Raw genomic sequence first — 21,895 nt, 5'->3', positions numbered from 1 at the left:
CAAACTGACTAATCTGTTTGAATGAATACTGCAAAATTGCATATTCCCACTTTTGCCCAGTAAAGCTAATAGATGAAAACCATGGGCTGGGGGTGTGCAGTTTTGCGATTAGGAGTTTTGCGACATCCATGAGCAGCTCCAGGGAAGTTTTGCCTCCTACTGCTAGAAAATATTGTTTAAACTCCTTGTGGATTCAGTTTATCATTACAGTTTGTAGCTATTGTGCTTTCTGGTTCTTACTATGTGTCACTGCTTCTGCCGATCTCTAACTTGTAAATAACTGGTGATTGTCCTTTGAGCTTGAAGAAGACAATAGGCAGAATCGTCCCAGATTTGGACTAAGTGTGGTAGCGGGTGGGTAAAAGGACGTCCCTTTATCCGCCGGCTGCAGTGTCGGCTTTTCAGACAGTATCGTCCCAAGCCCAATGTGTTAATTATGAATTCCTGGGAAATACGTCGTTTCCATAGTGGGCGGGCATTCATTCGCCTGTCACGCCATCACCTCGCCGCTTCATCACACAAGGCGCCATATTTAAAGTGCAGCGGCGCACACTCAGTGCTTCCAGTCCAGGACTGCTGCAAAGAAGACATGGCTCTGAAAGGCAAAAAAACTGCAGTCCCCAGGTTCAATGGCACATCTCTCGAGTGCAATTTGGACGCAGTGGAGGCTCACCGTGATGTCCTCTACCCCAGCTCTGGCTGGAGGATGGGCAGCAACCTCACTAATCTGGCTTGGGAGGCAGTGGCAGCAGTGGTCAGTGCCAATGCTCTGCAAAAGAGGACAAGCACCCAGTGCCGCTACAGGATGAATAGTCTTGTCCATTTTGCCAAGGTAATTCACTCTTCTTTATGAATATGTATTTTTCTTTTCAAACCTATTTCCATTATTTTTAAATGTATTTCCATCCATTGTTTTATCTCTACCTTTTAGCCTATTTCGATTCCCCCCCACCCCACCCCGACTAGGGCTATCTGTACCTTGCTCGTCCTGCTTTCCACCCTTAATGTCCCCATCCGCACATTTCTTAGCTAATATCACCACCGTCAACACCTCTTTGGCCTTTTGTCTATGACATCTTTTGGCAATCTCCAACTATCACTGGCCCTCTATCCAGCTCTACTTGTCCCACCCCCCCTTAAACCAGCTTATATTTCACCTCTTTTCTATTTTTTCTTAGTTCTGATGAAGAGTCATTCGGACTCGAAATGTTAACTGTGTTCCTCTCTGCAGATGCTGTCAGACCTGCTGAGTTTTTCCAGGTATTTTTGTTTTTGTTCGAGATTTCCAGCATCCGCAGTATTTTGCTTTTAATTCACTCTTCTCGTCACTCTCAACTCACAAACCCATCACATATCCACAGGGATCTCACACCTCAAGGGACAACACCACTAACTCCCCCACACATGCCCTCACATCTCCATCAGGCTCATACCCTCTCGAGCCTCGTGTCCTCACCCCGACTATAGCTCTGCTCACCACACAAACATTTCATGCAGTGCCATGTGTCCTGCTCACAGTCTCTCCATCTGTTTTCATGCAGGAGAAGCCTGCTCACACCAGCAGGAAGTGGTCCCAAGCCGGGGGTGGAGTGGCCCACATTAGGCCCCTCACTCACTTTGAGGGGCGTGGCATTGCACTGACTGCTGAGGACATGGACTGTGCCTGCGGTGATGGTGACGTTGGCAGCAAACACCCTTGTAAGGATCCGGCACCAAATCATCCCTCTCTCAATGCAAATGTGGGTGCTTTCTCTCCTGTTTTTTGACTCCGCTGCAATGCACTACTTATCTCTACTTTGTTTCACAAGGAGCTGTGCCAAGCGACTGACATCTTCAGTCAGCCAATCCCTCAGCTCCATCCAAATCCGCGCCTCCAGCCAAAAGGACACCTCCTCCATTGAAGAGCTGGAAATAAGCAGCCTGGAGGACCCGTCAAAACGCTTACCTCTTCCTCCCTCCACCGGCGCAGAGACACATACTTTGGTGGAGCCTAGACCTAGAGCAGGCTCAGGTTCATTAATCTGGTGGTTACCACATGGACACATGTCCGCAGCAGCAGGAGGCAGGTTCCTGTGAGATCCCCCGCACTCGGAGGACTTCTGGGGATCAGGCATCTGTGAGGTCCGAGTCAGATGATGAGCCTCTGGATTTGATCTTCCAACTCATCCTGGAGAGTCAGCAGAAGGAATGGGAACATCAGACAGAGCTGTTGGAAGCCCTCAGCAGAGTGGGATGCGAGACGGGGCAGTGTGTCCACCTGCTCTCTGATGAAGTGGTACCCACGTGTGTGTGTATGGAGGTCTCCATGGGGAGGATAGTAGATGCCATGGAGACCCTGCTCCAGTAGAACGCAGAGATATTTGCCGATCTGTGCTCCATTACGCTAGCCATGGGTGAGTTCCTGCAGTGGCAACGCGAGAGGGGAATGGGGAACCTCAAAGCTTCTCCAGGTGCTCCTTCCCCTCAAGGAGTCAGGCTGGGGCCCCGGGCACCCAAAGGGAGGAGGAGGGGCTGCTGGACACCCCTGGGTCATCCACTAAGGAATCTCAGAATCTGTCCTCTCCCTCTGAATCCCCTTTGCCTGTGAGCCCCTCAACCCTGTCCTCTGTCACCACAGAGGAAGCAGCTGACCCATGAGTGATCCTGGAGGGAGAGGTGTGTGTGTGGCAGGTCCTTTCAGAGCCTCATGCAAGCACCCTCCCACGGACACAGATCCTTCATGTATCATATCACCTCAATATCCTGAGCATTTTGAATGCTGCCTGCTGGGGTTCGCTTTCAGTTGTCCATCTGAGCTGACCTGCATCTCTGCCCACCCACTGATCACACTCCCATGCAGCACCTGATCTTGCCCACCACAACTGTCCTTTCACTTTTGATTTGGACAGCATGGTCTGGTTTCTTTTTTTTAGGCACTCCCCAATCTTTTCCCCTCCCTCAGTCACCCGTTTACTTTGCTCCATCACAGTTACCCCACCTGGCATCATCTTCCACCTCCCCTCTGTGACTTACCAGCACAACTCTTTCCCTTTGGGGATGTCCAGGTGAACGTGCACACTCCCTTCCTTCCGGAAAATCTTAACCCCATCCACATTCACCTTCCCGATTTCCCAACCCCAGGATACATGCCTGTCTCCAAGTCCCCAACAACCACCCTCACTGTCTCTTCCACCCTCACCCTCCCACCCTACCACCTCACTCTGCCCTCGGTCATTCTCGCCATTGCCTCATACCACACCCACCCTCAGTCCAGGAGGCAGTCATGGACCCATCAGACCTCTCCCTTGTATATTCACCTAGACATACCCACCGGACCCCTTCCCCTGCAGAACACCTGCTCCCCCCCAGACCCCTTCCCCCTGGAACGCCTACCTTCTCTGGACCTCCTCCCACCCCCAGAACCCCTTTGCCCCCCTTGTCCCCTTCCCCCCAGAACACCTTCCCCATTCCGCACCCCTTCGGCCCCTGGAACCCTTTCCCCCCCAGAACCTCTTCACACCCCACCCAGTCCTCCCAATCACACCACCCACCCCTGCCCCTGGTCTAGTCATCATCCCCATTTAGTCCCTCCCCATTCCTGGATCCCTCAGACACCCTTACTTCTTCCGACACTCTTAGATCTTCCCCCTCCCGACTCCTTCCTCCAGCCTTACTCCTTCCCCCTTCCTGACTCCCTCAGACACTCTCACTTCTTCCTCCAGCTTTACTCCTTCCCCCTTCCCAACTCCTTCCTCCACCCTCAGTCTTTCCAGTATCTGCATTCCATCCCCCCCCAAGAACTCCCTCCCCTCTTCACATTCCTTCATCCTCCCTGAATCCTTCCTCTCTCTACAGTCCTTCCCCGCTCCAAACTCCTTCCCATATACCTCCCATTGACCTTACACCTACCTCCTCGGTTGCTATCTTCTCCCCCATTACCCCCTCCACCGCGTTCTTCCTCCCTCCCAACCCCTCCCAATACACCTTCATTCCCCCCTCCCAATCTCACCCCTCCGACACCTTCATTCCCCACCCCCCATCCCAACCTCACCCCCAATACCATCATTCCACCCTCCCTGCCAACCACCCCCAGGCACCTTCAATCCCCCCTCCCAACCTCAGCACCCTCCCCCACCCCCCAGCACCTCTTCCTCTCCCAGGCAATCCTAGAACTTCATCTCTCACCCCTTCAACCATCATCTGTTGTGAGTATCAACGGTTACTTTCCAGCTTCCGTGAGCTGCTTCACAGCAGAGCCATGTCCATGAGAATCTACCTAGAATGCCATGGACGTTCCTCCAGGATCCCATTGCTGTTGAGTTCCAGCATCTTCTGCTCCTCAGGTATCTGTGATGTGAGCAAGGCCCTGATGGTAACTCCTGACTTCTGTACGTCACGATTGTCAAAATGTTTTCTGCACCAGCATATTTTCCTACTGACATGGGCAGACGAGATAGCGAGAGTGGGATGAGCCCACCAGCCTGGCCTTATAACGGCATGCTGATGTATTACAACGAGGTTCCCAACGTCCGATGGCAGGGAACTTGGCCCGCCATTGACGGGCTGAGTGGACAATCACAAACTGGCCTCATGACGTTGTGAAACCCATTTTTGGCCTTCTCGCCACGTTGTTCACTCACGCCACCCAACACACCTGACGCTAGCAGGCACGGAAAATCCTGGCCAACGGATGTGCAGATTCATCAACAATGATCATAGAGATGGTTATGTAGTCCCAGTCTGGATGCATAGAGTTAGAAACAGTTGGAACATTGGAATTCATATGTTGTAATCATGGGCAGCAATAAGATGTCGACACCTATCTTATTCAAAAGTGACAGAAGCTCTACGGAACAGGGTTGTCCAGTGAGTCCCTTCTCGCAATCATTCTTCTAGCTCATTAAGCTTGATGCAGCACCTTTCCAGATTTCCCTTAAGCATGTCTTTATAGTGCTTGCACGGCTGACCTTTGTTCCTTTTGCCTGATGCTAGCTCTCCATACAGCAGCTGTCTTGGAATGCAATGGCTTTGTAAATAACTACAAAAATGAGTTTAAACAAATTTACCACCTTACTGAGCAGCCACAGAGAATGTGTTAAGTATTCCACATTATTTTCTATTACAATATATTGTAGTGAAGAGGTCATTGTTAGACTTGTGGCATGCCATTCCACTCATATCATCCATAAAGCTGCAGATTTCAGCTCATAAGACAATCAGTTTGCTTTGGAAACCAACTTTACATCATAAGCACAAGTTGTTGGGAGGAAACCTAAACAGTGACACTCCCATCTGCAACCAAAAGCACGGATAATGTTAATTATATAAATTAAGGTTAAGTAGGTACAGGTGGGAGCACTCATTGGATTAATGCTTGTGCACATATTAAAATACACTTATTGACACTAGTGGTGGGTTGTAGAGTTATGAGCTACACTGTTGTAATGACTCACTTTGTGAATAAATCTAAAACCGAGTAAAGTCTGACTTCTGATCTCCTCTTTCACAAACTGGCTGTCAGAAATTTAGCAATAAGTAACTATTTGTGATGGACTGGATAGCAAGGTGCCTATCCATGATCACAGACTGAAGACAATGGCTTCGCTCTTCCCACTGTTTGATTTGATAAAAATTCAGCTCACCCAGATGTCGGGTGGATGTCAGACAAAAAGCCTGAGAACACAGAACCTGTGGAGGGATCAAAAGAGGTGATTGTAAGGTGGAGCAGGTGCTGTTGGTGTACATGTGGAACCTGATGTTGTGTTGTCAGATGATTTTACTGAGGTGCAGCATGTACATGAGAAATAGGAACAGCTCAAGTTTAGATGCCTGTGAAATTCTAGACACAATGCTGTGAGGGTGGGAAGAGAATACATTGCAGGTGATTCTCTGGCTACAACTGGATTGACAAGAGTGGTTACAGGAGAGGGCAGTTTAACTCAGCTTGTCAATGGAGGAGAAAGTTTGGAGGAGGGTGGTGTGGACAATTGTGACAAAGGTTGCAGGCAAGTCCTAGAAGGATGAGGAGGAAAAGCTTATCACACAGTCACAGGGTATGTCATTTTTGACTTAGATTTGGGATGTATAGAAAAAGCTGCCTGTGTTCTATGGGCAGTCACCAGCCATTCACTGGTTGCTGCTGCCCAATTCTGGTATCTGACCACTGCCATGCCATGAGCCATATACATGGAGTGGTAAAAATAACAATTAGTAAGCTGACTTAATGTTTTCAGATGTGAGCAATTGATTGTGAGTACATAACAAGTACCAGTGATCCCAATAGTGCTTTACTGGGACTGTATTATCTCCTGCTATGGATATCAACCACTCTGTGATGGAATTTCTTGTAAGGACTTCATCTCATCTGCTTTATGGCAAGCAACGACTATTGGTCAGTGGCAATCACAGGTCTTATTTCCATGGCTACCACTACTCATTTACCCCTGATTATTCAATATTTTAACTGCTTTATATTCTACAATAGAGAGTGCTTGTTGTATCATTTAATTGAAAGTTTGATTGGTACATGGGAACAATGTGGCTGAAAAATCATACCTTTTTTTGTATGCTATCCAACAGTGTCTGATGATCATGTGATTGTCACTGTTCATTAGCCTCAGGTAACTACTGCTCATTGGCTATTGTTCAGGTCATACATATTTAGCACAATTCTCCAGTGAACCAAGCTACTATTTTCTCATTTATATCCACGAAGAACAACAATAATCTATTTATATCCAGTGGATCTCTGCACAAACACAATGAAAAACATTTCTCAGGCATTTATCAATTATTACCTTGAACACTAAACCTTTGGGAACTGGCAGTATATAAATAAATGTCAATTCTTGTTATGCCCAGCACTCTTGAGGAAAGGGCAATGATATTTATCAGTAAACCATTAAACTTGTTCTTAAGTAATTGGTATTGTCAATGTAAATGCAATCTGTAATGGAATTTCAACTTTAGAAAACTATGCATATGCCACCCTTAAAGCTTTATTGAGATAACAGTGGAATAACTTTACAAACCTATTTTCGTGGCATCGAGCTTTCCTCAGTAAAGTAGAAGCACGTGCGGTGGAGGATATGAAGGTCTTCGTGAAGCTCCTGAGGAGATCCACCAAAATAAGACTACAGGCGGAATCTTGTTCCCTCCTCCATAGTGAATTTGGTGGCAGAGGACATTTAATCAGGCAGGAGGGTGGTGGGCGGGGACCCCTACAACACTTTCGTGCCTCCACCCTGATTGAGTCCATGGAGGGAAGGCCATGAACAGACTTCCTGCCCCAACACCAGTTGAGGCTCTTAAGAGGGCAATTAATGCCCATGTAAGGGCCACATTCCACTGCTGCTGGTATTAACCCAGCAATAGGCAGGGGGCTTGCCATGCAGGAAGTTGACAAGCAAACCCATGTGGGGTTACTACTTCCAAAGGCACAAATAGTCTGATTGAGGGTCCTGGCATCAGAAAGCGGGAGGCCCACTCAAAACCATGCCGTTGCTATTGGTGCCAATGCCCCTCCCCCATGATCCCTTCCTGCGAACCCCCCAATCCCGTCATGACTCACCTGCGGCCTTGGTCCAACGACGATCCTATGCTTTAGGTCGGTGTCACACTGGTAGCAGCCATCGCTTCTCTGGTGACGCTGTCATTCAATAGGGTTGCTGGCCCCTGATTGGCCAACAGTTCTTGGCAAGCAGGACTAAATGTCTTTGGATATCTTAGGTGTATATTTACATCGAACTTAAATAAAATACACATTACAGAAACAGGTCATGCAGCCCAACTGGTCTATGTCAGGATTTATGCTCAACACAATCCTCTTCCTACCACCCTTCATCTAATCCTAGCTTCGTATTCTGCTGCCTTTCTCCCTCATGCTTATCTAGCTTCCCCTTAAATGTATCGTTGGCTATATTCATTTTCCCAAAATGGCAATCTTCATATGGTAACTCCATGATATAAAAAAAACAGTTGGGCATTGCCATAATCATACATTTTTTTGTCAATAAAATTAGCCTCCCTGCCTCACATAAAGAAAAAAAATCTCTTTTGTATCTAAAGGTAGAAAACAAAAGCAAAAATCCAGCCACCTGGTAGGTGATTTTCTCTCACCTCAGGTTTGCAAGGTACTTCTATCTTGTATCTCATTGCATCAAAATCAAAACTATCACAGCTATTCACAATAATATATAGTTCACAATAATATATAGAATCAAAACTATTGAATTCCTTTCCCCCCTCAGTCATTTTTTCTTTCTCAAATTGACATCCTATTCACATCTAAACACCATGGGCTAGATTGTCATCCTCGACAATGGGTAGCTGGAGTAGAGAAATTTTCCAGCTCGGTCCAACATCCTTGGGAGAAAGTACCTGCAAGGGTGAGATTTACATTGTTGCGGGGTGGGGGGAGGGGGGTGGTGGTGGTGAGGGGGGTGGGGGGGGCGGGGGGGTTGGGGGTAGGCTGCATGTCAGGCCAGCTGACACGGGAAAAAATTCATAGGCAGCCACAGGGACTGCCAGGTGCCGAGGTGGGTTGTTTAAAGACCTGTCTTAGTGCTGTGGGGCTTCATCCCTGACATAATAAAAAGAGAAACGTCACCCAGCCCTCACCCCTCACATCCCCTCATCACCCCCCGCTCCCACACACATTCCCCATGTCCAGTCCATGCCGCCTCATGCCTGACCCACCCCCTATGGCCCCTCATGTTCCCCATGCAAAGCTATTCCTCCCCAAACAACCTCTATGCACCTCCCATGCCAAAGTATCCCCACCAAACAACCCCTATGGTCTCTCGTACTGTTATGACCTAGATGGGAGGAGTGCACAGTTGCTCTAGCCCCACTAGTCCACAGGTCACAACATTAGTTTAAATGTTCAATTCGCACACCAAAATGGCCATATCTATACCTTAACTAATGTTCCCCAGAATAAAAGAAACTTTAACCAGGCTTCTTTCAATAAACAACAAATTTATTTGTTTATTATAAAACTAGTCTTGTCGAATCAAAAGGCAAAGAGGACTTGTGAAACACCTGCAGGTACTCAATTCCAGCACGTAGAGCAATGTGGCAGCAGCTTAATTCACTTCCAGCTGTGGGTTGGCTCTGGGCTGCAGAAAGGCTGTTGTAAGCATGCAGGTGCAGCAGGCGGTAAAGAAGGCAAATGCTATGTTGGCCTTCATAGCCAGAGGATTCGAGTACAGGAACAGGGATGTCTTGCTGCAATTGTACAGGGCCTTGGTGAGACCACACCTGGAATATTGTGCGCAGTTTTGGTCTCCTTATCTGAGGAAGGATGTTCTTGCTATAGAGGGTGTGCAGCAAAAGTTTACCCAACTGATTCCTGGGATGGCGGGAGTGACATATGAGGAGAGATTGAGTCGATTAGGATTATGTTCGCTGGAGTTCATCAGAATGGGGAGGATCTCATAGAAACCTATAAAATTCTAACAGGTAGATGCAGGGAGGATGTTCCTGATGGTGGGGGAGTCCAGAACCAGGGGTCACTGTCTGAGGATACGGGGTAGACCATTTAGGACTGAGATGAGGATAAATTTCTTCACCCAGAGAGTGGTGAGCCTGTGGAATTTGCTACCACAGAAAGTAGTTGAGGCCAAAACATTGTATGTTTTCAAGAAGGAGTTAGATATAGCTCTTGGGGCGAAAGTGATCAAAGGATATGGGGAGAAAACGGGAGCAGGCTATTGAGTTGGATGATCAGCCATGATCACAATGAATGGCGGAGCAGGCTGGAAGGGCCGAATGGTCTACTCCTGCTCCTAGTTTCTATGTTTCAACAAGCAGTTGGTCCTTCTTCTTCTCGAAGCAAAACCAAAACCAACTTTTAAACACAGCTCCAGGCATGGTTTTATTCAGATCCATAAACTACCATGTGCCCTTTTGTACACAGTCCACCAGGGTCAAGAGGTTTCCAGATACTTTACAACTGCTTAATTACCTATTCTTGTAAATGGATGTTTCTTCTCAGCAAAACAATCAAAGTTCTTATATTAACGCTTTGAGGAACAGTGTCTTTTAAAACACACTTTCTTCCAGAATGTTCTTAGTCCTTGTAGGTGAGCCATTTTCTCTGACTAAAATGTTCATCACACTTTCCACCTTGGAGAAATGAAACAGAATTTAAACATTTCATTATAAAGTGTAATTTAAAAAAAACAAAAATATTAAAACACACCCAAGCACTCATTCATTCACTTTTTATACAAAGCTAATACAATTATTCTCTGTATCACTTTGTTTTTTTAGCAAATTTAAAGCAAAGTTAGATTCTAGACAAAGCATCAGCAATTACATTGTTTTTCCCCTTAATGTGGACAATTTTTAAGTGATAAGGCTGCAATAATAAACTCCATTGAATCAGTCTGGCACCCTGGTTTTTAAATTTGCCCACTAAGGATAAGGGGTTATGATCAGTATATGCCAGTGCCACCCTGTATCCATGGTGGAGATACACGTCAAAATGCTAAAGAGCTAATAGCAAGCCCAGGGTTTCCTTCTCCACTGTACTGTACTTCTTTTGGTGTTGAGTCAGCCTTTTGCAAAGTATCCTACTAGCCTTTATATGCCCAATTTATCTTCTTGTAACAGGACTGCACCTACCTTCAGGCTCACTAGCATCAATTGTTCCTTTTGAAGGGTTTAGTGAAATTTGGAGCAGTTAACACTGGTTCATTGATCAAAAATATGCTTTCAGCCTTTTAAAAGATGCCTTGGCACTCTCCCGTCCACACTACCTTCGCTTTCTGTTGTAGCAAGTTCATCAGTGGAGCAGCTGTAATACTGAAATTTGGTACAAATGTGCAGTAAAACCCACACATCTCCCAAAACTTCATGATCTCTCACTTAGTTTTAGTGGCAGGGAACTCCACCAATGTCTGTATTTTCACTGCCCTTGGCAACACTTGACCTTGCCCTAAGACATGTCCTAGATAAGTTATTTGCATGTTCACAAATTCACTTTTGGCAGAGTTTATTGCCAATTCAGCTTACTGTAGTTTTTTAAGCAGGGTCCCTAGCTATTTTCAAGTGTCACTATATATACAAGATAAACCATGTAGTTAGGAACACTGGCCACCACTTGGTTCATTTGAAAAGCTGCTGGGTTTTTTTTTAGCTTGAATGGCATCACTCAGCTTGGGAAAAGGCCATCTGGCATGACAAAGGCTGATATTTCTTTATCCCAGGGTGTTAAAGGAACCTGCCAATATCTCTTTAACAGGTCAATTTTGCTAAGAAACATGGCACTGCAAACTCTGACAATACAGTCTTCCAAGCGATGAATTGGGTAGGGATCTACTTTTGTTACTGCATTGACCTTTCTGTCATCAAAAATCAGATGGTTGAACCATCTGGTTTAGGCACTAACACCACAAGGGAACTCCAGCTGCTTTGGCTGGGTTCAATGAAGTGATTTTCCAACACGTACTGGATCTGAGCCTTGTTTCTCTGGCCCTAAGTGGTAAGGATGCTGTTTTATAGGAGGGGATTCTCCTACATCCACATCATGTATGGCTGAGGCTGTACATCCTGGTTTGTCCCTACAGATTCCTTTAAATTCTGTAAGTAACCTCACTAAATCCTCTTGTTGTCCTGCCTTAAAATATTAAAATATAATGTCTAACTGTCCTAATATTTCAGTGTTAGCTAACCAGATAGATGGAGGTTCACTGTCTAAATCTCTTTCTGGCTGACTTTCACTGTCTTTTTCATCCTCCATTGTGCTTACTACCTGACATACCTGCTCATTCTTATCCTCCTCTATGGGATGTTATTGTTTCAACATCTTAAAGGACACAGCCAATTCTTTATCCTTCAATCTGGCGTGTCTATCAAATACTTTATTTTCCTAACCCTCTTAATTACCTTGTGTGGAGCACTGAATTGTGCTTTCAGGGGTTTCCCCTGTTAAGGCAATAACACTAAACACTTCATCCGCCCTGTTTGTAATGTTTGGGCCATAGCTTGTCTATCTGCCCATTCCTTCATCTTGTTTGAGAAACTTTAAGATGTTCAGATTCCCATGAGCCCTTCCTGGAAACGGACACATAATCTAACATAGAGGATTTGTCCCTCTGTCCTACAAACTTTCCTTTGATTCTTTTTTTATTTGCTCATGGGATGCAGGCATTGCTGGCTAGGCCACCATTTATTGCCCATCCCCAATTGTCCCTGTTCAGAGGGCATTTAAAAACTAACCATGTTTGTGTGTGTCTGGAGTCACATGTAGGCCAGACCAGATAAGGATCTTAGATTTCCTTCCCTATAGGACATATAGTGAACCAGATGGATTTTTACAGCAATTGACAATGGCTTCATGACCATTACCAGACTTCTATTGAATTCAAATTTCACCATCTGTTATGGTGGGATTCAAACCAGAGCATTACCCTGGGCCTCTGGAATACCAGTCCAGTGACAACGCCACTATGCCACTACCTCCCCTTAATGTCAGCGGACTTCTTACCTAATGTCCATTAATTAATTCAAAAGCACTAAAACCAGTAGATTCATTCGGTGAATCTTGGATAGCAAATAAAAGAAAATCCAGACCTTTGTGTATATTCATGACGATATGCTTTAATTATTGTTTTGAGAGTTTGATGGTGCCTCTTTAAAACTCCCTGTGTATGTGAATGATATGTTGTGGATTTTAACTGTTTTGTACCGAAGCTACTCATTATGTATTGAATAATTTAGGCATAAAATTGGAACCTTGATCAGACTGGATCTCCACTGGTAACCCATATCAAGAGAAAAATTGGGTTAATCCATATTGAGATAAAAATTGGGTTAAATTTTCTACCACCAGTTTAGCTGCAATTGTTCTTAAAGAGATTGCCTTTGGAAATTGAGTTTTCATACCCATGATGTATGGATGGACTGGTGTCCTACTTTCATTTTTGTAATGGTCCCACATGTTACACCTTACTAACTTGCTATCACCTTACTAACTGCTTCCCCAAAGACTGATATGGGGATTAAGGATGCCGGATTCGATGTAGATTGTGGAATTCCCAACATCTGGCACGTATGGCATGTTTTACAAAACTGCACCACATCTTTGTAAAGACCCGGCCAGTAAAACTGTTGGTTTATCCGCTCTTGAGTTTTCCGTACCCCTGCATGTCCTGCCATAGGAATTTCATGTGCTATCTTTAATGTCTCTTTGGGCAGTACCACTATCTGCTGAACAGCCATCCTCTCCTCATCTGCAGGTTTGTGAGGAGATCTCCATTTCCTCATTAGAATTCCATTGTTAATGTAATAACATTCTGGCACTTCCTCAACATTAGCTTCAGTTTGGGCTGATTGTGCTATCATATTTAATTCCGGATGGCTTGTTGAGCTCAGCTAGAGAACATTTACTGAGCATCTCTTTCAGATTATCTGAGTCTTTAAAGAAAGTTCCAGCAAGCCAAATATCTGTCTGTGGTATCACTTTGACTTCCGATGACTGACTTTGCTTAGCCATTGCTCGGGTCATCATGCATGAAGGAGAGCTTCTTGGAACCTTTTCCTGTTACTGCTCTGTCTCTTTAACCACACCTGGGCTTTCCGTAATTATGGATAAAGCTCTACCTACGCTCCGGCAGTAATTTCCCAGGAATAAGTCAACTCCATCTTCAGGTAACTTCTGAACCATCCCTACTATCACTGTCCCAGACATTAGGTCCCAGTACAAAGGTATGGGTACTCCCCGCCAACACCATTTATTAAAACGTTGGCTTTTAATGCGCTTTCTGGTGGAAAAAATTATGCTTTTCCCCAGACAAAGTGTTTGAGAGGCTCCCATATCTCTTAATATGTTTATAGATTTATCTGTCTCATTTGAGAAATAAGGGGTTACGTTTCCTCTCATCATAAATTCTTTGCAACTTTCATGTATCTCATTCACTGCCCCTGAAAACACAAGTGCTTTCATGCTCATTTTCACAGCTGAAATTAACGCTACAACTTGATCTGATGTATTTTCAGTCATGGTTCCTTTCCTGAATTGCCCTAATGTACCCCAATAAGACCCAGGGATTTCCAACGCAATTTCCAACAACCTGCACAAACGTGTCCCACCTTGCTGTTGGAAACACTTAGGCCTTCGAATATCACTTCGACCCTCAGCACCTTCCTTTCTGACCTGAAGAGGAGTTTCCAGGGAATTCCCAGCTGTCCCTTCTCTTCCCTGGCTACTTGCCTTCCTTTCACCTTCCCACCATTTCTGCTGCCTGTCCAGTTGTTGCAACACTCTGGTCTTCAACATGGGTTCTAACTACTGGAGGGAGTAAGTTTTTAAATTATTCCAGGAGAATTACTTCCCAAAGAACTTCACATAGAGACATAGAAAATAGGAGCAGGAGTAGGCCATTTGGCCCTTCGAGCCTGCTCCGCCATTCATTGTGATCATGGCTGATCATCCAAGTCAATAGCCTGCTCCCACTTTCTCCCCATATCCTTTGATCACTTTCACCCCAAGAGCTATATCTAACTCCTTCTTGAAAACATACAATGTTTGACCTCAACTACTTTCTGTGGTAGCAAATTCCATAGGCTCACCGCTCTCTGGGTGAAGAAATTTCTTCTCATCTCAGTCCTAAATGGTCTACCTCATATCCTCAGACTGTGACCCCTGGTTCTGGACTCCCCCACCATCGGGAACATCCTTCCTGCATCTACCCTGTCTAGTCCTGTTAGAATTTTATAGGTTTCTATGAGATCCCCCCCATTCTGATGAACTCCAGCGAATATAATCCTAACTGAATCAAACTCTCCTCATATGTCAGTTCCACCATCCCAGGAATCAATCTGGTAAACCTTCGCTGCACTCCCTCTATAGCAAGAACATCCTTCCTCAGATAAGGAGACCAAAACTGCACACAGTATTCCAGGTGTGGTCTCACCAAGGCCCTGTTTAATTGCAGCAAGACATCCCTGCTCCTGTACTCATTTCCTCTCGCTATGAAGGCCGACATACCATTTGCCTTAAGATAAAAGCAAAATAATGCGGATGCTGGAAATCTAGAACAAAAACATAAATACCTGGAAAAACTCAGCAGGTCTGTCAGCATCTGCGGAGAGGGATATAGTTGACGTTTCGAGTCCGTATGACCCTTCATCAGAACTAAGACATATAGAAATGCGATGAAATATAAGCTGGTAGAAGGGGGTGGGACAGGAGAGCTCGATAGGGGGCTAGTGAAAGGTGGAGGCCAAGAAGAGATTGCCAAAGATGTCATAGACAAAAGGACAAAGGGGTGTTGACAGCGGTGATATTATCTAAAAGATGTGCTCATGGGGACATTAAGGGAAGCAAGCTAGTGGCAGATGGCCCTAGTGCGGGTGGGGTGGGGGGAAGGGATCGAAATGGGCTAAAAGGTGGAGATGAAACAATAGATCGAAATAAATTTAAAAATAGGAGGGAAAAGAAAAAAATATAGTTGTAAAAAAAATTATAAATTATTGGAAAAAGGGGGATTGGAAAGGGAGTGGGGATGGAGAAGAGAGTTTGTGATCTGAAATTGCTGAACTCAATATTAAGTCCGGAAGACTGTAAAGTGCCTAGTCGGAAAATGAGGCGCTGTTCCTCCAGTTTGCGTTGAACTTCACTGGAACATTGCAGCAGGCCAAGGACGGACATGTGGACATGAGAGCAGGGTGGTGTGTTGAAATGGCAAGCGACAGGGAGGTCTGGGTCATGCTTGCGGACAGACCGAAAGTGTTCCACAAAGCGATCACCCAGTCTGCGCTTGGTCTCTCCAATGTAGAGGAGACCGTATTGGGAGTAGGTTCTTTACCGCCTGCTGCACCTGCATGCTTACCTTCAACGACTGATGTACGAGGACACCCAGGTCTCGTTGCAGATTCCCCTCTCTCAATTTATAGCCATTCAGTTAATAATCTGCCTTCCTGTTTTTGCTACCAAAGTGAATAACTTCACATTTATCTACATTATACTGCATCTGCCATGCATTTGACTACTCACTCAGCTTGTCCAAATCACACTGAAACATGTCTGCATCCTCCTCACAGCTCACCCTCCCACCCAGCTTCGTGTCATCTGCAAATTCGGAGATATTACATTTAGTTCCCTCATCTAAATCATTGATATATATTGCGAATAGCTGGGGTCCCAGCACCGACCCCTGCGGTACCCCACTAGTCACTGCCTGCCATTTGGAAAAAGACCCATTTATTCCTACTCTTTGGAATATGAAAGTTTTCCATCCATCTCAATACACTACCCACAGTCCCATGCACTTTAATTTTACAAGCTAATCTCTTATGTGGGACTTTGTCAAAAGCCTTCTGAAAGTCCAAATAAACCACAGCCACAGGCTCCCCCTCATCAAGTCTACTAGTTACATCCTTGAAAAATTCCAGTAGATTTGTCAAGCATGACTTCCCTTTCATAAATCCATGCTGATTCTGTCCAATTATGCCACTGTTTTCCAAATGCTCAGCTATTAAATCTTTTATAATGGACTCTAGGATTTTCCCCACTACCGATGTCAGGCTGACTGGTCTATAATTCCGTTTTCTCTCTACACATTGCCTCTACCTTTAATGCTTATATCTAATGGTCAAAATTTCTTTAATTTATCCTCTCAAATTCAATATAGGTCTGCCAAGGCTGTTTCCTTATGTTCCAAAATTTCTGCCTGTATGCCTCAGGGACCAACTCATATACACTAAGAATAAACTTTATAACTGCATCATAATCTGCAGAAATCTCTCGTGAAAGTGAAGCATAAACCTTATGAACTCTTCAACTTAATCATTAGCAGTAATGTCCAGATCTCTTTTGGCCACTTTATTTGCTTAGCTATCTTCTGAAATGAATGCCTCTACATCCCTTTTGTCAATCCTTGGGAGGACTTATACAAATTTAAACATCTCCCCATTGGACTTTGGGTTGGAGGTGGTCTTTTCATTATCAGAACCTTCCTCAGCATCTGAGACCTCTTTTTTCCTAATTCCAACCTTTTGAGCTGGTGTTCCCTTTCTCATTCCTTCTCTTTTTCCTTTGCCTCTCTTTTGTTATCCCTTGCTACTCTTCTCTTTGGAGGTAAAATTTTCACATTTCCAGTTCTCTTTCTTTTTCAAGTTCTCTCATCTCTCTTTCTCTTGCTTTTTCTTTTTCTTTTGCCTCCAATTCAAGTTTTTTTTTCAGTTCCTTTTCATGTTCAAGATGCTTCATTTGCAACTGAACTCTAGCTAACTCAATTGACTCACCCCCTGGAGAATGTGGTTCCCCCTTGTATCCCTTCCAATTTCAAATGTTACACTATTGCCTCAACTATATCCACTTTCCTCATCCTTACGGTTATTTCTAACTCCAAATTATCTGCCAATTTCATTGGCTTAGCCTTGGTTACTTTTTGTAAAACAGTCAGGGTTAAATCTTCCATCTCTAGAAAAGTCTTAGCATGTTATGACCAGAATGGGAGGAGTGTGCAGTTTGTCTCACCCCACTACTCCCCAGGTTGCACCATTAGTAGAAATGTTAATTCACTCACCAAACGTTACTGTTCCCAGAACAAAAGAGACTTTAACAATGAACTTATTAGTTTATTATAAAACCAGTCTTGTCAAATATAAAGGCAAAGTTTATTAACATACAGTATGGAATATGAAAGTATACTAATTACTATTTTGAGAAACCCAAAGTCACATGAATGAACACATACACACACACACACACACACCCCTCAAACAAAATAATAAAATAAAAATTGAGGAATTCTGCCGAAGGTTAAAAGTCAATGATTCAAAGTTAAAAGGTTAGATGGTGGAGTCCTTTAAATGGCAGTTGGTCTCTCAGTGCTGATCTGCGAAACAATCAGTGACTCTTGCACTGCTTTTTGGGCAGACTTGCAGGTAGAGCAACATAGCAGCAGCTTATATTCACTGCCGGCTGTGGACTGACTCTGGACTGCAAAAAGGCTGCTGTCTTCTTTCACCAGCAGTTGGTCCTTCTTTTTCTCAAACAAAACCAAGGCCAACTTTTAAACACAGCTCCAGGCATTTTTTTTTCCCAGAGCCATAAACTACCATGTGAACCATTTTTCTACACAGTCCACCAGGGTCAAGAAGTTTCCAGTTTATTTACAATTGCTTAATTAACTTTTCTTAGAAATGGATGTCTCTTCCAGGAAAAGCAATCAGAGTTCTTGCGTTAACCCTTTAAGGAAGTGTCTTTTAAAACACATTTTATTCCAGAATGTTCTTAGTCCTTGAAGATGAACCATTTTATGTGAATAAAGTGTTCATCACAATGCCCCCCCATGCCAAGCGATGGCACTTCCATGCCCATTCAATAGGCACTTTATAAAACCAATGAATCCTATAGTGACTGCAGTATGTGTAAAAAAAAAAGTGTTTAAAAAGACAGCCATTCATTGATAACATTCCACTTTCTTAAAAAAAAACTCCAGGCCAATAAAAGGCTCAATCATCCAGACCATTTAAAGTATCAATAGTAGAAACTCCAAGCACTTTAATCTCTTTATTTTATGTAAATAAACATTGTGAAATGGGCAGCATAGATCAGAGAGACAGAGCTGTCAATCAAGCAATGTTTTCCCCGGGCTCAAGTGTTTTAGTACTCTAATCTATGTCTGGGCTCTCAGGCAATAATACTTGGCTTGGTTGTGAGCCCAGAAATCAGTTAGCTTGTTGAAACAACTGAGCTCAAGGAAAACATTGGATGATCAATAGCTCAGGCTTTCTGGCCTATGCTGTCAACTTCACAGGCCTATATTTTTGCAATGACCAAGGTCTTCCCCATTGTGGCAAAAATGGTGGATAAGGCCCGAATCGAGAAGTCCTGCAGCTGTACATGTCATGAGACATTTTTCTGGGGGGAATGGGCCTAGTATGGGATTCATGCATTCACATTTTGTGGAGACAGCTTTCAATAGAAATCAGCAGCTGCCCCCACTCATTTGCGATTTTGGCATGAGAGGCATCTGAAATCTGATGTGCACAGCTTAAACCTGGTAGGAGCAGGTCTGAAATTCCTGGATTTGTTTGGGTAGCCAGGATACCCTTTTGGAGAGGCAAGGTAACCCCTTTGGATATGGCCCTGGGACACCTTTGCGGGGAGGGCCAGATGCCCTTTGGGAGAAGTAAGGTGCCCTTTTGGAGAGGTCAAGTGCCCTTTTAGAGAGGTAAGAGGCCATTGGGATTTCTAAAATTAGGCATGAATGTGTAAAAAGTGCATAAAGTCATGAAAAACAACTGTCAAAAGTGTCAAGATGAACTATCAAAGGGAGTAGTCAAGCTGTCAAAACACTTAAAACTCCTGCCCTTTAAATCTTTGAAAAAACTCTCAACATGTTAAAAAATGATTGCTTACTTTTTCACTCTGTTGACTTAAGGGTTTGCCATTACTGGATTAGTGCTGCATGACTGATTTCACAACTGTCCAGTATCATAGGCCTGTGCCTGTCATTTCACAGTTTGATTGACAGCTCCAAGTGGTTATGGACTCTTTGAAGTGGGACTATGAATTCCAAAGCTTGTTTTTATATGGGATTATGCAATTGAATGACTAATTTATTGTTATAAGTGATAATGCAGTTGAAGGAATGCAAATATAGTAAATATTTAAAATAAAAATAGGCCCTTGGGACTTTATTTTATTTTTAAAAATATTCATTCATGGGATGTGGGCGTTGCTGGCTAGGCCAGCATTTATTACCCATCCCTAAATGCCTTTGTTCAGAGGGCATTTAAGAGCCAACCACATTACTGTGGGTCTGGAGTCACATGTAGGCCAGACCAGGTAAGGAATGCAGATTTCCTTCCCTAAAGGCAATTAGTGAACCAGATGAGCTTTCACAATCGATTCCAGATTTTTATTGAATTCAGATTCCACCATCTGCCATGGCAGGATTTGAAACCAGGTCCCTGGAGCATTATCTTGGGTCTCTGGATTACTAGTCCAACAACAATACCACTATGCCATCACCTCCCCGTATTTAATTGCAGCATGGGTCCTGAGGTCTGCCCATGCAGACTGTGTGAGTTGGCATGGTAGTTGTCAGGAAAAAGGATGGAGAGTATGGGTGCATGGGTCCCGCGGTTCTTATCCAAGAGTCCTGACTCATAACATGATACCGCTGAATGAATTAAGTCAGCAGGCAGCTGACCTACACTGCCATTGCAGTCCAATCTTTTTCAGGCAGAAACGTGCCACTGTCATTTTGAAAAGCCCGCCAAAAACCGGCATGTGTTTGAAGATCTTTTGTTCACCAGTAACCGGTGATGCCATCTTGTAAGCCTGTAATCTCTTGAAACTGTACCCACATTTTTTAAAATCATCAAAAATGGATTGCAATTCCATACTTCCAGCTCCACTGGGATTTACCCATGACCAGGCCAGTCACAGAAAAGGAGTCATTGGAGAAGAAGATTTTTAAGGGACAACATTGTTCCAGACTTCAGAAAAAAAGTTTTGTAGACCTGCAAGCTAGAAATTGTCTTACCATAGACAAGGTAATCCAACTGCTTAGAGTGTCTGAGCTACATGAGCAATATGGGACCATCCTGAGGGGTGAGACTTATGGTTGGACGGGCGGGGCTTATTTGGCTTATAATTGGCTTATTTATCCTGTCAATGGCCTCAATTGGCCATTGACAGATCAGCAGGCGGATAGCTAATCATGCTGTCCGTCCGCCTTCCTGAATATTTAAATGGGGCAGGATGACATCGGGGGTTCCCCTCAACGTCATCTCGCGTCATTTTTGCATCGGTGAGCGGGCCCCACCCCCTGCTCGCCGATGGCAAAATTCTGCCCAAATTGTTTGTTCAACTCCTCTGCCATTTCCTGGTTTCCTGTTATTTTTTCCTGGGCCTCATTCTTTAAGGGGCCTATGTTCACTTTGGCCTCTCTCTCCTTTTTTACATATTTAAAGAAGCTCTTACTGTCCATTTTTATATTACTTGCTTTACCATCAATGTTTATTTTCCCCCTCTTTTTTTTTGGGAATCTTTTGTTGGTTTTTAAAACATTCCCAATCCTCTTACTAACCACGAATGTTTGCCACATTTCATGTTTTTTCTTTCAATTTGATACTGTCCTTAACTTCCATGGTTAATCGTGGTTGATTTATCCCCTTCCATGAATCTTTCTTCCTCACTGGGATATATCTTTGTTAAGAGTCATGAACTATTCTACTAAACTTCTGCCATTGTTCATCAACTATCTTTTTTGCTCAACTGCTTCCCCAGTCCACTCCAGCCAACTGTACCCTCATTCCATCGTATGTACACTTATTTAATTTTAGAGTAGTTGTTTCCGACTTGAGATTCTCACTCTCAAACTGAATGCTAAATTCCACCATATTATGGTCACTGTTTCCTAGGGGATCCTTTAATCTGAGATCATTTATTAAACCTGCCTTATTACACATTACCAGATCCAAAATAGCTTGATCCCTGATTGAATTCACAACATATTTTTCTAAGAAACTGTCCTGAATACATTCTGTGAATTCTTGCTCATGTCTACCTCTGCCAATTTGATTTTCCCAATCTACATGAAGATTAAAGTCAGCCGTGATTAATATACTGCCTTTTTTACATGCCCTCATTATCTCCTGATTTATTCTCTATCCTACAGTTTAGTTACTGTCAGGAGGCCTATAGACTACTCCCACCAGTGTCTTATGCCCCTTGTTATTTCTTACCTCCACACATATGTATTCTACATCTTCTGATCCAAGATCCTTTCTTGCTATCGTGCTTATTCCATCTCGTATTAACAAAGCTACCCACCACCCTTTCCTTCCTGCCTGTCCTTTCGAAAGGTTACGTACCCCTGAATAGTTAGTTCCCAGCTTTGATCTCCTTGTAACCATGTCTCTGTAATGGCTATACGATCATGCCCAT

This window comes from Cetorhinus maximus, chromosome 4 (assembly GCF_964194155.1).
Source record: "Cetorhinus maximus chromosome 4, sCetMax3.hap1.1, whole genome shotgun sequence".
NCBI lineage: Eukaryota > Metazoa > Chordata > Chondrichthyes > Lamniformes > Cetorhinidae > Cetorhinus > Cetorhinus maximus.
This window is presented reverse-complemented; position numbering follows the sequence as displayed.